Source organism: Corvus cornix, chromosome 3 (genome assembly GCF_000738735.6).
Source record: "Corvus cornix cornix isolate S_Up_H32 chromosome 3, ASM73873v5, whole genome shotgun sequence".
Lineage (NCBI taxonomy): Eukaryota > Metazoa > Chordata > Aves > Passeriformes > Corvidae > Corvus > Corvus cornix.
The window spans coordinates 28,308,208-28,320,816 of record NC_047056.1 but is presented as its reverse complement, the minus strand read 5'-3'; the positions used below and the strand labels follow the sequence as shown (position 1 = coordinate 28,320,816).

Below are 12,609 nucleotides of genomic sequence, written 5' to 3'. Positions count from 1 at the left end.
GCCCGGATGACCCTCAGTGGTCTGGGGTGCAGGCTTCAAACCTGTAGCTGTCTAGCGACAGAGTGGTTCAATTCCACCTTTCGGGCGGGCCGCTGGGAGTGGAGCTCCTGGTGTGCCGAGACGTTTTGTCCCGGGAGACGGCCGGCAACGCCAAGACCGACCATCCCCAGGGGCAAAAGGCAGCGCCCGCCACGCCATCCCCAAGTGCTGCCACTTTACTCTTCTTCCACCTTATTCCCACGGCACTCGAGTGCTGAAATGGCAGTGTGCCAAGCACAGCCGAAGGACAGTTCAGGTTTTAATTGGATTTTTCTGCTAAGCAGATCTTTGTTAAACTGTGTCACATGTCCTACAAGAACAGAAAAGAAGTAAATAACAGAAGTCATTCTCTAGATCTGCTCCATATTGACGATAACCCATCTCCCACCCACGCTGCAACAAAGATGCTTCACTTCAGCAGTAAGCACGGGTGCTAATAATGTCACCCAGCCCCACGAAAAATAAAGGTTACCATCAAGCTAAAAAACATATTCTGCAAGCAGAAGGCATTTATTTTGTGATATTCTGATACGACAACTCTCCAGTCAGTGATTTGTGGAGCCCCTAGTTAGGACAACACCCTGACCACCCCCACCACAGGGGACAGCGAGGATTGGAAGGGCATTTTCACATTATCTCCTGGCCCCACAAGTAAGAAGGGTGATTCTGCCTGGTGAATTACAGAATACTGACTGAATTATCAGATCTCCCGTGTTCCTGGTTGCTTTTTGAGGGGTGCAGTGCCATCCAGAGTTAGGTAGGTAAGCACCCCTGAGGATCTAAGCCAGAATGACTGTGCTTCCTTTACATGGAATGAGTCACTCCAGCTGAAGACCTAGGAGGAGAAGGGATGGGCACTGGGAGCCCTGAGACCGTTCCTGATGGCTGCTACTTCTGCAACCCCTGAGCTGGTTGGAGAGGAGCAGCCTTGACGCTAGCAAGGCATGTTGCTCCAGGAATACACTGTCCCATTACGGGAAATCTAGGGGGAAAAGCCCCTCTGAAGCTCCCACAGTGCGTGCCAACTTCTCCATGGCCTTGCAGATGTGCGTGCACAGCTGGGAGTGAGTCCCAGATGGCCATCTATGTGCTCCGTGCCGCTCTGCTTGCCAGCCAGCCTGCTCTGCCCATGATGAACTTTCTATGTGGAATTTCTCTGCGGCCTCAGAAATTGGTATCTGCACTGCAGTTTGGCTGGGGGGGTTTGTTTTGGGGGTGAGGGGGAGACTGGGAAAGGCCTTTGCCCAGTAGTGGGCAGCTGAGAATGTTAGCGCTCTATGTCAGTTACCAAGCAGAACATAATACGGCTCTTTCATGTGGTGTTTATAACTGAACATGCTGTTTTGTGTCAGCCTGATTTTTTTCCTTCCAAGAAGTAGTTTTGGATTAAATTATGACAATTACATTCTTATATTCACACACACACACCCCCGCCAGCCCCCACCCTTGCCCTGCGTGCACACAAACACAAATGGAAATTATGTGCTCTGAGCGCGATTTGAACTATACAGCCTGGGATCTGTGCCTGGCATTGAGTTCCCTTTTTTTTCCACCAGAACAAAAAGGCCACATCTACTCTGTACTCTTTCATTGCCTTAGGAAAAAGTAGGATGGTCAGATTGCTGGTGTGGGTGATTTGTCCCTCATGGAGCTGATAGGCATGAGACTTCCAGGCATGAGACTTTCAGGCACGAGAGAAGAGGCTGGGGAGCCTTGCCTGGGGAGGTTGTGGTAAGCAGTGCAGGGACCTAGCTTTGTGAAATCCCCTGTGACTCCTTACTCTGAACTGCTTACACACCCCCAGTCTGGCTCCTGTACCTGGGCAGTGCCTCATCCGGTGGGTTACACAGGCACAAGCAGGAAGCAATCCTGTCTTTTTCGGCTGTGCCCTGCAGGGCTGCACCTCTAGCACATGGCTGAACACAGAGAAGCACGGGTGTTCATTAGGACAAGAGACATGGCAAGGCTGCTCTTGCAGCCTTTAGCTGACACAGTGGGTGGGGACAGGGCCTTAGGAAACAGTGCTGTTATATATATTTTATATATATTTTATTATATTTCAGTGCTGTTTTTTAAACACTGGTTGGAGGAGAACACCAGTGTGGAGCCCCGTGTAGATGATCTGTGTGTAGGAGGGACATTTTGTACAATGCCATCCATGTCTCATCTGAGTCAGCTTTGTTTGGAGTCACTATTAGTCAGGCAAAGCTTCCAGTGTTTGAACCTGAATGTCACTTTCTTCCCTGACAAAGGGCCAAATTAAGAGGAGCCAAAGGCCTCGCCACTGGTTAGAAGGCAATCCAGGGGTTACTCAAAGCCAAAATGCACGAGAGCCTGGATCCTTAGTCAAACATAATCTGCCTCCTGTTGTTTTCCCCATGGAGTCACAGCACGGTGAGGAGGATGTGCTGGTGACAGATGGCTGACACGACTTGCTAAACGTACGGGTGACTGGGCTGTGACTCAGCAAGGGTTTGGTTACAAGAGACTGGGAGCATGTGCTTTTGCACTGGTAGCAGTGGTCCTAGCTGGATCTCCTCCTGGGAAGATCAGGCATGGGGTCTCATGTGAAGCCTGTGACGGCCATCTTCCATGGGAGGGAAGCAGGCACATGTGGCCTATTAGAACAGAAAGTCAGGCTCCTAAATTACTGTTTACATTTGCAATGGATAATGTTTGAGTGTGTAGAAATACATGACTTGCCAGTGGTGCTTAGATGTCCTACTGGCCTTCAGAAAGGAAACATCCTGGCCTAGAAAAATTACCATCTTGCTTGGAGGGAGTAGGACTTGGAATTGCAGTTGAGTCACTAGAGGGGGACAAAGACCTAGCCTGGATACGTATCCATCTACCACTTTCCCCAACTGCAGCTGTGGGAGACACCTTGGAGAGGCAGCTGCAGAGATGGCCCTGGTCTTTCTCAGGTTTGAAGGTGCCCAACTGCAGGGAGAGTTTTCCAGAGGCTGAGCATGCAGGTGGGGACTGCATGAAGCCACTCCTTTTCCCTCAGAAGGATGATGGCACATGTATGTGCACGAGTACGTTAGCAGCCTTTATTTTGGCTCTTCCAGCATTTCTGCCTACCTAGAGTCAGTTGGTCCACAGATGGCCCAGGCTTTCAAAGGCTAAATTCCAGGCATTGCACAGCACAAAACAGTGTCACCTGGGCAGAGGACACAGACAATCATGTATGGTTACAGGCAAATGCCATTCTTCTCCTTTCTCCTCTTTTACGAATGGAGGAGAGCTGAATTCTCAGGTCTGGATAGGTGCCAGGTGTTACTGTCTCTGTGAGTTAAAGATGTCATGGAAATACTGGAGGTCTTGACCAGAGTGTACCTGTGTGCATCCCACATGCGCACAGAGAGCCCAAGTGGCTGTGGCTGTGGCTTGCGAGTGACATATTGACCTGGAGTGCTTAAAAGCTACTCCACACACTGTCCTGGGGAAATGGAGACCGTAATGACTCACACGAATGGATTGTGATGTGCAGCCCTCAGCCCAGCCAGGCTATGTGTGGAACCAAGACACTCCCGTTTTCTCCCCTGCAGCATACTTCCCTGACCAAATCCAGGACTGAGCCATTTGGCTCTGACTGGAGCTGGTCAGAACATGTTTTTCTTTTCTTCTCTTTTCCCCTCCTTCACCCTTTGGAAAATGTTGACATTTCAGCAAAGGGCTGAAAACCCAAACCCTGAATATTTTCCATTGGAAAACGCTGGGGGAAAGGGAGAGGAATAATCCCCAAACTGCCAACAGTCAAGTCTCTTTTGCTTTTAAGGCTTCTGGGTTTATGCAAGGAAGGCATATTTGGAGGTCAGTGAACACTTTTTAACGAAAATACCTGTTCTCTCAAAACCAAATTTTTCACTAGAAGTGTTCCAACTGGCATCATTTTCACTGGTGATGGTTTGGACACTCTCTACATCTAATTTTGTAAAGGACCTGAAAAAAATTTAATTCATTTAATTGGAATATAAGGCACAAATGACACTCTCACAGCGCAATTGATACTGGGTATTTGTATTCTCAGTATCACCAGACTATACTGTGATATTCTTTCTTTTTTAAGAGCAAGAGCAAGTTTGGAACCTTGTCTATGGAAACACCATGCTCCCACAGTTCCAGCTGAGTTGCCTCAGACCTCAGAGCACATTCCTGAAGGGAACCTACCTTTCACAAGGTCACATCAAAGGCTGCAAAGGAAGCGATGTGCACTGAAAGCCGTGTTACCTGCAAGTATCCCTTGAGTAACTGATAGCGTAGAACACTTACAGAGCATTTTATTCTGGTGTCTTCAGCTGATTTAAATTTCTGTCTGAATTGTAATGTAGACCTGAAACATGTTTCATCTTGGTTTTGCATATTATTCTGCTTTCCTGTAAGTTAAAAATAAAAAAGAAAAGGGACAATGTTAGCATAACAGAACACACATATTTGTAGGGGATTAATTATGCCCTAAAACCTTCACTAAATGTGGCTAATAGCAGGTTAGAGTTTATAAAAAGAAAGATCTCAAAATGGGCATACACTGGTCATAAATAAATTGAGGCTCCAGACTTGCAGAAACTTTCAAAACAACAGCAGAGTGAAGTTCAGAATGACCTCCAAAGAAAAGCAATGGGAATAAAAAGTTCAACTGTTTGAAGACAGATCTTTATCAGTTGTGGGATATCATGACAGCAAAGGAATAGATTTGATCACACAGACAACCCTTTTAATTTATCGTGCCACTTACCCCATTATTTTCCACGCTGAAGCTTCCCAGTTACTATTTATATTCTCTCTGGTATGATTTAGCAATTGCACTGCTGCACTTCATTCTGATTTAGTACAGCTCCCTGTCCCCTGTCACTCCCAGGTTTTTCTGAACTAACCACCTGTGTTTGAATTCAGTCAGCACCAAAGAAGGGGCATATTTGACTTCATCAAATCCCTGGTTTTTATTCTTTCCAGTTTAGGAACATGTCATTGTAATTGTTAAACCACATAAAGCAGAGGGTTTAGAAAGAAAATTATGCAAAAATCTCAGTTTTGGACCTCACCTTTGTTGGTTGGGGACAACTAAATTGCATATTGATAAAAAGAACAGGCACTGAATGTCTTTGATAACTTAGTGGCAAGAAATACAGAGCTCCCAAGCATCTGCATTGGTGCTGTACATGCTTTCTCATAATTTTTCAAGATAAGCAATTTTTCACTTACAGAACCTTACTCTTGAATTAATAAAGTCAAAAGATCAAGAGTTTTAGCCCCTGACCTTGGAAACACAATGGCATGCAAGATGCCATGGTAGAAACCTGAGGAAGTGCCATCTGGAGCTGCAGAGCTGTAACTAGCCATTGAGAAGCCACACACACATAGCTGAGATGTAGCTATGAGCTGTTCTTGCTCCCATCAGTACTAGGGGGGAAGATGCAGAAACAAGGAGATCCCAAATAAGAAGATAAAGAGTCAAATGAATCATTCTGTCACTGTGTGAAATGTAATGACTGGGAGAGCAAACAGATTAAGCCAGGGTTTATGACTGTTAACATTCACGGAAACATGTTCCACAAATTCAGCTTTCAGAGAAAAATTGGATTCTACTTTCCTTCTGGTAATTTAAAGAGGCAACAATCTGTTCATATGACCTTCAGATTGGGCTGGTACAGGGACTGAATCCTACAATAAAAACTGAAGAATGGCCCTTTGGGGCAGAGTAATGGTCCTCCCCACCCAGCACTCTGCTCCCAGCTAGGGCAGGGTCCAGGGAGCACACACACACCTGGACACTTCCCTCCCCTTGCTGTTTTCTCAGGATTCACCTTTACTGGATTGGGAGGTTAGATTACACACTTTGCCTGTTCCTTTTAGTGTCGTTTTATGGACCTGTTGCCTGCAAATTTGTTTAATCCCATTTTGAGCCCACTGATGCTCTCTGCCTCTGCAGCCTTCCAGGCCAGCAACTTCCAGAAGTTCTCTACCTAATGTGATGTAATTTCTTAAACTTAAAAAATTTAAGAAATTAGTGCTCCCTGTTCTGCTGCTGATGGATTGGCTTCTAATGGCTCTGCATTCATCTCAGCCACCCTGATTTAGTGAATCCAGTCCTTAGCCACCAGAAAAATAGGGAAGCATTGCAATACTGGTTGCTCAGCTCGCTTCAGACCCTGACGCTTGCTGACCTGCCCAGAGTGGTTTTGTGCCTGGAGCACTCTGGCTCAGGGGAGAAAAATGATGGCAAAGCAAATGGAGTGCAACTCTCTCCCAGGGCTGTGCTCCCCCCGCAGCTGTTCACCGGTGACGCAACGGGTCCCCTTTGCGGTTAAGAGCGGGACGCTGATGGCCCCATCCTTATCCTGGGGCTCTGCAGTTCCGGGCCCAGCAGGGGGCTGCAAAGCAGCAAGCAGGATTTCGGGGAGGGTAGGCTGGCAGCCCTGGCGGGGGTGTCCGGGGCATCTTCCAAAGTGGCTTTAATTAATGAGCACATGTGCAGCGAGGAGAGTTACAGCATCCCACTCAAATTGTTGACTTGGAGCCGCTTCTGGAGACAGCCGTATTCTGCTCATTAGGAAAGAGCTTTTTTGCAATGCCCTTGGATTGGACAGCTCTTGGATTGCACCACGAGATCAAGTCCACGTACGGGCTGCCTGCCTTTCGACTGCCAGCTCCAAGAGGGTTGTTTTTCTTGTCTTCTCATTCTCAAGGAGTGCTCAGCCAGATGGCCTGTTTTCGAATGCACTGTGCGTTGGTTGGATGTGTGTTTGGAGAGTCTGCCAGCTTCATGAGAAGGAAGAAAGAGCAAAAGAAAGGGAAAAAAGCACCATTTGGTATCTATCTCTGGGACCCAGCCAGAGTTGAGGCTCTGTTTGAAGAAGGGGGGAGTCTTAAGAAGGAAACTCTAGACAAAATTGAAAGCTGGAAAAACTTTCAAGCTTGACAGACTGGGAGACTGAAGTTCTGTACAACATCCATCCACTACCTGGCTCCATTGCAAACGTGTAGCAGACTTCCTCAAAAACAACAGTAAGAGCAAGCACAAGCACCAAGTGTCTGTCTCTGCTCTCCCAGAGAGCTGGGATGTGGAGAGGTGACCCAGCCAGCTGCCCACAAAGGCTGGGTAATGCTGCCTGTGGGTTTTGGGATTTTGCTCTCAGTTCACCAAAACCAGAAATTACAGCATGCCACCTGGGCACATCAGCTCAGGAAGAGGAGCTGCAATGGAGTAGTACGAAATACCCATCACCATGGCCCAACTCTTGAATAAGCTAGCCTTAATTAGTAAATTAAGCCAGGCCAATGTCATTTTCTTGCACCCCCTGATGTTCATTTCCCAGAAACACCTTCTATTGATTCAGTGCAGCAAATAAATACAGGCCAAACCAGAGCAATGGCTTTTTCCAGCACTCACTGGCAAATAATTTGAACCTGATAAGAAAAATCTGTTGTTGAAGGAGAGAGGGAAGTTTTGAAGTTTGGGTGGATTGTGCTTGGCTTTGTTTTCTTAACTAGATGTCATGTTGTGGTAACCACATATTGTTCCAAGCAGCAGGAGGAGGTCTTGTTGAGCAGAGCTGGAGAAAGCCACATTTGTAGCCATCCCCACCGGCTGACACGCCACTTTGTCTTGCAAGCAGGCTTGTCTGCTCACTTACTGAAACTGTGGCACAAAGACCATGGTTGCAGGAGCACGTGTGTCTGTGCAGGTGGGTTTGGTAACTGCAAACCCCACTTCTCTGTTGATTGCACCAAATTATTTTCATTGAAGTGATCAGAGTTCATGGGTCCTGGGTGAGCAGTGTGGCCCTGGCAACACTGGCTGGGCTCTGTGTTGCAGACACTCTGCCGACAGCCGGGGCAAAAGGGGCTTTTCTCACTCCTGATGTGGGACACATCTCTGGCCAAGCCTGCTGCTGTCCGCAGCGTGTCAAAGCCCTGTGGCTTCTCAGGAGTTCCTGGCTGTCACTACTCCAGGTCCAAAGAGGTACACAACATTGACTTCACAGCAGTCACAAGGCCCCACCATGTAAAGAGCAGGACCTTTCCCCACACACAAGGAAACATCCTCAGCTGTTGCCAAAATAATGTCTCTGACCTAGAGGTGCAGATGCCATCCTGGAAGGGAAGGAGGTTTAGCTGGCTCAAGACAGTGATTACACCACACAAATACATTCTTGCATGGGTAGGAAGGCTGCACAAAGAGACTGCCTCCCTTCCTACTCCAACAGGACCTAGTTTTGGTAAATGACCCTGGCATAAAAAAGCAGGCCGCGGTACCTACATTCACACTTAAGATCATTACAAGAGGATGGATTTTCTGTGCCAGAAAACAAGGCGCAAAAGTCTAACAGTAAATTCAGCCATTCTCTCTGGGGCTTTAGAGGGCTCATTACACCACTCAGGCAACTGCCTGATTGTCACCAACGCTGTCACAGAGCTGATAAAGGAAGGATTTCTGTCTTTAATTGCACAGAAAATTCAGAGGTCTAGGAGTCACAGGATTGGGCTCCTCCACATTTGGGCTAGTTAGGCTAGTTACTGCACCTCTTGGCAAATGGAAATAATGATTACCACAACATTCACATGAGTACTGTTGGGAGAAGGTGGCTCCCAAAGAAAGGTCATCTGTGCACTTTGGGCGGGAGATCAGCCAGAAAAAACATCTAGCCGTCCACTCACCCAAGCTGCACTGGCTGTGTCAGACACAAATAGCAGCCTCTGCATTTTTCACATATGGTAGTTTTCCCCTGCTTTATTTCATTGTTCTAGGGCTGCCTGACTTGTGGACATGTGCATCTCCAGCACACTGCCCAACATGGCATGAGTTGACAGGCCAGTCTGAAAAAACAATTCCCTGTAAGTTATCTGGCCTAAGGTACAATTACATACCTAGCACTGTCCAAGGAGGGGAAGCTAGAAAAATTGCCCAAACATGGGATTTTGGAAATTTGTCTACTGTACAGAGAGATGAGGCCTGCCTTTTGGCACCAGTCCTGGCTGCTCCGCCACCAGCCTTTGTGTGTAACTTTTTTAGCCACTCAGTACCTGGATGGGAGATCTCCAACAGAGGAACCAGATGTTCAGAAAGTCATCTCTCCAGCTAGGGATAGGTCAGTACACACCTCAGCATGGCATAAGTAACATTGCACTGTCCATTAACAAGGGTCTTGAGTGTGGCTGCATTCGAGTTCAGCAGCACCCACTGAGGTACTGCAGAGGATGGCTCCAATTTTGCATCTGAGCAGTTAATTTAGGCAACATCCTCCTTCAATAGCTCAAGGTTTTCACAGGGACTGAACTCCCCAAACCAGTTAAAAAATGGCCACATTTCCGCTTCCTCCATGCATGGCCTCACTCTGCACCCAGAAGCTCTCAGAGCAAATTCTTAACTTCATTAAGAAAATCATGTTTCTAGCAAGAAGAGATGATGATGAGCACACACAGCTTCCATTTCCCACCTGTGGGGGAAAACTCCGTGTGCTACAATTCCAAACAACAGGTGATGAGATGATGGGCACAGGACAGAGCTGAACATCAGTACCAAGGATGTGAGGATCGAAGCTGGAGATCTGGTTTAAAGCCTAGATATACACAGAATGGACAGTGCCTGAGATCCATGCTGCTTATGTTGACAAGCTTACACAGGCTTGGAGTAATCAATCCTGTTCTCATGGAGTGTCTCACTCACATCCTTTCTCTCAGTCCATGAGCTTCCCATGGTTTTATTGGTGGTCTGTATCTTCTGTAGACCATATGTTTGACATTACTGGGGAATGCAGAGGTTAAAAAGATTGGAACTCCTTTTGAAGTTACGGGAAAGAAAAACTTTAGAGAATGACTTACAATTAGAAGTAGATCATCATTCAAATGCAGAGACCCATTTGACTCATAGCTGGAGTTGGATGTAAGGACAAGGATGGTTGCTTTAAAATTTTCCCAGTCAAAGGTAAACCAGAAAACCATAAAGTGAAAGACAACAGAGCACATGTTTAAGAAGTGGAATTCTAAGACGCAAATTCAATTCACTACCATGCTGACTGACTTTTAAACTATGACTACGCAGTAGTTCACAAGCCTGTTTTCAAAAAGGGCCTGCACATGCACACACATACAGGTAAATATAATATATGCAGTGCTTATCCATATGTGATTTCTTGGCAGGCATTTTACCATGACCTTAGCAAGGCTTGAGGCTGCCTACCACAACATTCTTGTATTCAAGTTTGGATGTTATGGTCTGGGTGGGTAGACTAACAGACAGTAAAATACTGGTTTAGATGGTCAGACTTGGAGAGGACCAAATATATGTCATGCCCTACCTGGAGGCTGGTAACAGGCTGGGTACTGTAGCAGTCTGTCCTGGGGCCTGTCCTGTTTAAACATCTTTAGCAGTTGTCTGGATGAGACAGTGGAGTGCTTGCTCATCAAGTCCGGAGACAACATCAAAGTATTAGAGGGCAGTTGATATGCTTGAGTGCAGAGCTGCCATTCAGAGGGCCCTGGACAGGCTGGAGGAATGGGCTGAGAGGGACCTTATGAAATTCAACAAGGATAAATGCAAAATCCTGCACTTGGAAAGGAAGAGCCCCTGCAGCAGTACGGGCTAGGACTGATGGGAAGAGGAGCAGCTCTCCAGAAAAGGAGCTGGGTATGCAGGCAGAGAGTACGCTGGGTGTGAGCCAGGAGTGTGCCTTGGCAGCAAAAGAAGCCAAAGGCTGAACAGCCAGGAGGGTGACAGATGTGTTTATCCAGCTTCCCTAGGTACTCGGATGGCACTGGAGTACCAAACCCAGTTTTGGATCCCCAATGCGAGAAAAACATGGACACACTGGAGCAAGTTCAGCAAACACCACCAAGAGATTTGAGGGCAAGAGCCCTCTGAGGAGAGGCTAAGGGAACTGGACTTGTTTGGCCTCAGAAGAGATGGCTTTGAAGGAGACAACCAGCACCCTGACAGCTTTTACAAGGAAGTTATCAACAAGATGGAGCCAGGCTTTTCACCATAGGGCATTGTGGGAGGACAAGAGACAATAGACCTTAATTAAAATGGAAGATGTTTAGGCTGGCTTTAAGGAAATGCATTTTCACCATGAGAACAGCCAAATACTGCCCAAAGAGGTTGTGCAGCCACCATCCTTGAAGGTTTTCAGTACCCAACTGTCGAAAGCCCTGAGCAACCTATCCTCATCCTTTATTTGACCTTCTCCTTTGAACCAGAGGTTAATCTAAAGACCTCCCAAAGTCCCTTCCAATCTAAGCAACCTGAGTATTTGGAAGGTTTTGTAAGGTATTTGGGAGCCTGAGCATTATCCACTTAAGGAGCAGACACAATACTATGTGAACTGATTGGCCAATCATTCTGCAAGCAGAAACTACTCAAACAAAAGCCACAGTGAATTTGCAAACTACTCAAACAAAAGTCACAGAATTTGCAAAAAGTTTTGTTTGCATAAATCAATTGATTGAAAATTTTAGACTAACAAGTAGTTGAGCAAAAGTCTGTCTGTTCTTCACTGCCTGAGAAGAAATGCAATTTCAGTGAATTTATGACCCAATTAAACACTAGTTTTCCTTAATGCCCAGTAACCAGTTAGGAGATTGAAAGCTCTGTTTTCTCTGTGAGGGCTGTCTTCTACACATGAAAAAGAATGAGAATGCTAAATACCAAAGCAGCTAGAAATATTTCTTAGATTATTACTATGGTGTCTTCCAACAGAAAACTCAGATTGCTTCACTGCTGTTAATTAAGTATGCCTAGAAACACTTACACCGGGAAGTTTGGTATCACCACCCCTTTTTACAGATGAGGGGAAAACAAGATATAACATTCAGAATTCAGGGTTACTCAGTGAATGAGGGGCAGAACCAGAAATAAAACCTGGGAATCCTGGCTCAGAGTCTCCTCTTATAATCTCTGAACAAAGCTTCTTTCCTGTAAAATTCCATCTAAGCTCTTCATAGAATAATTAGAGCCAATTTATTTCTTCACTCGTTAACAATGAAATCTGACAGGCTTTGTACTCAGGATGCTGAAGCTCAGTTAGGGGAGCAAGGCTCTTCTCCATGAGAGGAGGCCTGGAATGTCAGTCTCTAGGTGGCTTAGTAGGGGCATGGTTCCAGCTGCCAGGTACTTGAACTCCTGCCCAAATCCCTGTGACAAAGCTTGAAGGAAGAACTGGAATGTAAATGTGATTTACCATAAATGTTAGGGAAGGATTAGACAAATAGAAGCTGGTTTTGCAATGATAAAACTTTGCCTTCAGTGGCACTTAAGAAGTATGAAAGAACATTTACCTGCCTTGGTATTAGGTAGGTTTCTCCTTTCCTTTGGTTTCTTTTGCCCCCTTTTCAGGTGAACAGACTGAAAAAGCTCTGAGACACAGAGAGATTCATGGCAGTACTTCAGATGTGCCCCTCAATTCTACCTTCTTATGTTCCATCAGATCTGGAGGACACAAAGTTCCTCAGGGCTTACAGCTCACTTGCAGCTCACGAGCAGTGACTTGCACTACCTTGAGATGTGCAGTAAGGTCATGAGTCATTCTCCACCTCCCCTACCCAAGGCAAATGGCTCACCATCCACTCTGT

General features: G+C 46.3%; 1 non-coding gene across 1 annotated transcript; it reads left to right on the top strand.

Moving 5' to 3' along the window:
* On the top strand, positions 1-87 carry TRNASTOP-UCA. Its single transcript has one exon. It is a non-coding gene; the product is annotated as a tRNA-Sec (tRNA).
* Positions 88-12,609: the final 12,522 nt, after the last annotated feature.